Below are 3534 nucleotides of genomic sequence, written 5' to 3'. Positions count from 1 at the left end.
TATGGCTGGAGTTATTGGATTATGTCAAGTTTCATTCATAACAGTGGCACTGTGTCACCCCTGCCATCTAACACCTCAGTTGCTTCAAGCATAGGCTTAGCATCTACAAACATAATATTGGTAATGATGTAGCCATCAGAGATTAGGATTATCAGTCAAATTCAGGGAATTGTTGATGACATGTAAAATAACCTTTAACAAGGCAAAAGGTTAAGTTTAACAGGTCCCTGAATTAAACTTAACTTTCGAGGACCTGACACCTTTACCTTGTTGAAGGTTATTTTATGAGGGCATCCCCCAACTTACATGAAAACTAGTTGTCTAGACAGTGGCCTGCATGGGTTTCTGTGTTGGTCAACTATATATTTCATTTTTGGATACTTCCGTTGTTGGCTTGTTATTAGTGAGTGAGGCCTGATTAAGAGGTCAAATCAATGGTGCAGATTAAAGGCACAGCTGTCCACAAACAAAAGTGCAAACTGCTCTGATAAAGCAGGGTCATTGCTGTGACTTAAGTGTATGCCTAATTGTCTTTACAATGATTCCGTGCTTGTGTCTGACTGAGTAGTCCTCAAAACACAATTTTGGAGAAGAAGTTACAGTGTCTTTATCCAACTAATTCCACTCCTTTAACAAACACACTAAACCCTATAAACATTCACCACAGGTTTTTGTGAAATTAAAATCTGTAAGAATGCCACAGCAGAGCAACTGGACTGGGATCATTCTGCTGCAATGCTGGAGGCAACCTGTGAATCTGTTTGAATGGCATTCAAATCCTCCATTGACTCGGCAGCAACTTCAGGCAATTCTGACTGAAGAGTGGGCTGCCAACCCACAAAATTACATCTGGAGGTTGTGCCTCTATGTGTCTGAACAGGCATATTACAACAGTGATCAGTGAGGATAGGGTGCACACTAATAACTGATTGTGTATTTTTTTTATTTTTGTAATCTGCAGGGTTGTCACTACAACAATATACAGTGCTTATTTTTCTTGTTTTGGTGCTCCTTCTGTTTGTTTTGTCACTGATTAAGTTAGGAAATTCAGTGGTCATTTGCCTTACACAAACTACACCAGAGAATTTACTCATGGTGCATTATTAAATCCTTTGACTGTGTATTTGCTCTCTAAATACTGTCAAAAACATCAGATAATGTCGGCTAGATCAGTAGAGACTGATTATTAGCTAAAGTTAGCTTTATCTAGTTTCCACCCAATGAACTGTTTTTATTTTGGTACTGTTCTGGTCGAATTGGGCTTCGTTGTTTATTTTAAATTGCCTTTAAGGAGAGTGAACTTAAATAATGAAAACAGCCCAGACTTATTTGAAATGCACAATGATATACTTGTTTTTGAATCTTTCATCAAAGCTAGTTCCAGGGTTTCAAATGGCTGGAATACTTTGCTAAGAATGCATCTTTCTGTTTGTTTATCAGGTTTTTAGTAAGAATCTAAATAACAACATTTATGAAAGGCAGAGTTAGGAGTTGGAGTCTATTCCAAGGAATTGTTTACAGCAGATAAAAACAGCACATTTCAAAGAAAAAGTGAAAAAACGGGTACCTACAGCATGTTGTGACCATCACCTGTATGTTAGGGAAGCAAAAAGTACCTGATGAGACTGACGAGAGACCAGATGATGAGACCAGAGATGGAAAGTCAGAACAGTTGGCCTTCTGTGTGAAGGAGGGTGCAGTGAAGGAAAGGTTCATGGCCCAAATTTTGATGCTGCATCTACTGCAATTGAGAAACTACTGGTAGAGAAAGGAACTGATCAACTGAAAGTTGAGTCTGTGTAACATAGAATTACCACAGATTTGCAACAGTCATAGATTGGGGCATTTGGGGGTGTGCAATCCCATTTTAGAAAACAGTAACTTGAACTAATATACACTATATTTTCCCTTCATATCTGCTTTGCTATAAACTGTTTATTAGCATCTGGAAAAAATTCTGATATTCATGATTGAGTCGATCCGTTTTTCACCCAAGAGCACGTGTATTATATTAAAACGGATTTTTTTAATCATTCTTATACATCATAGTCACCTAATTAGGTTGCTTTTGAAAATAACATTGTAATGTGTATCTAAAATGAGGTTTCATACCTCATCATACGCAGTACATTTGTTTTTTGCCGTCACGGACGCGTGGCCAATCCAAACAAATTCTTTCACTTCCCAGACCTGCGGTGGGAATTTACGAGGTGAAATTGAACGCATCAGCAGCCCGTTAGCAGTAAAGCAACGACCAAAAAAAGAGACACTGCAGCGGAGCACTGTGCGTAAGTAAAACATCATTTTAACGCCAAAACTGGCTGGGGTTTTTTTTTTCACATGAAGTGACCTTTTTATAACTATTTTAGAGCTCAGAGGCTTTTCGGCACTGAAGCTCGGACCTGCTTTGGTTCCGTTTTGATCAAACAGACGAAAAAAAAGTTGATCTCATTTCCTCTTCTCGAGCGTTACCGTTATCATTCCTCTGATAGATTTTCCTCGGGTTTTAATATGTGGGAAACCAGTAAGGTATCTTACTTTAGCCAAGTGGCTTTCCTTCGATTACATAACTACTGAAAGCACGCGGGGTGTCGCTGCTGGAGATGTGAGCGAGTTGTGGCTTCACGGGTCGCATTCCCCCTGATTAAACTGAAGTGTCTAAAGTCACGTTAGGAACGGTCGTACACATCAGACAACTTCACGTTAACAGCCGCCTTGTACAAAAAAGCGCCTGTTGCTACTTATCTAATGTTAAACGGTTAGAAAACACTTTTTGTCCTGAGTATACACCTAAGATAAAGAAAGAGGGCAGTTAGCGTAGCCTTAGTCACCCAGACAGCTTCATGTCTTATTATCTGTAACTGTCCGAGAATTTCAGATTCGATAGGAGTGAAAACATCACTAATGTGGCTTCATGGGAATACAGCGGCTCCATTGTGTGTGCTTTATCTGATTGCACCAGCTTGGGAAAAGTAATATATTACACATTTACCCAGAGGATTGGCAGAGACTGGTTGATTTAAATCTTTACCTCATATTTTAAGTTCGGTACCATCTATAAAGTGCATTTCCTTGGAAAGAATATATTACTGAATTTCTGATTAACATCCTCCCTAACAAGTCAGCTACCAGAATACAATACTGACACTATGTTGGTCCAGTAACTCCACAGATCACTTCCACTGTACTGATGAATGTTTGTAAAGCAGTAATAGCTTACTGTATTTAAAAAGAGGCCATGCAGTCTCTTTTTAAATACTTTTTAATTTGACCCTTTTTAAAAAAAAAAATCCAAATTATTTGTAGGTGATTATATTAGCTTTTTTTTGCAACAAGCTAACAGTTACTCTGTGTATAGTCCTGAAGTGGCATCCACACAGTAGCATCCACACAGGAAGTGATTTGGTTGTTTCCTTCCCATAGCATTGTCACTGGCTGTTGGTTGGTAGTGGATAGGATACCAGGCTCTGGTTGCTTAGGTAACACTTGTGTATTTACTCCCCTCGTGTGTCAGTCAATGATATCCTTTGCACT

The 3534-nt window shown here is 38.9% G+C and overlaps 1 protein-coding gene across 2 annotated transcripts in view; it reads left to right on the top strand.

Annotated features, from left to right (window-relative positions):
- The first annotated feature begins 2180 nt into the window (after positions 1-2180).
- The window catches only part of klhdc3l (kelch domain containing 3-like), a 17359-nt gene continuing 16005 nt past the window's right edge, over positions 2181-3534 (top strand). The window contains exon 1 of one of the 2 annotated variants that reach the window (XM_005745715.2): positions 2181-2288. The gene's annotated coding sequence lies outside the window, so the exon portion shown is untranslated. The remainder of the gene's footprint in view (positions 2289-3534) is intronic. The other variant, XM_005745714.1, reaches the window with a different exon arrangement.

The sequence above is a fragment of the Pundamilia nyererei genome, unplaced genomic scaffold, assembly GCF_000239375.1.
Source record: "Pundamilia nyererei isolate P.nyererei 1_Seehausen unplaced genomic scaffold, PunNye1.0 scaffold00163, whole genome shotgun sequence".
In the NCBI taxonomy this organism is placed as follows: Eukaryota; Metazoa; Chordata; class Actinopteri; order Cichliformes; family Cichlidae; genus Pundamilia; species Pundamilia nyererei.
The sequence above is the reverse complement of the archived record's forward strand: the minus strand, read 5'-3'. Positions and strand labels throughout refer to the sequence as shown.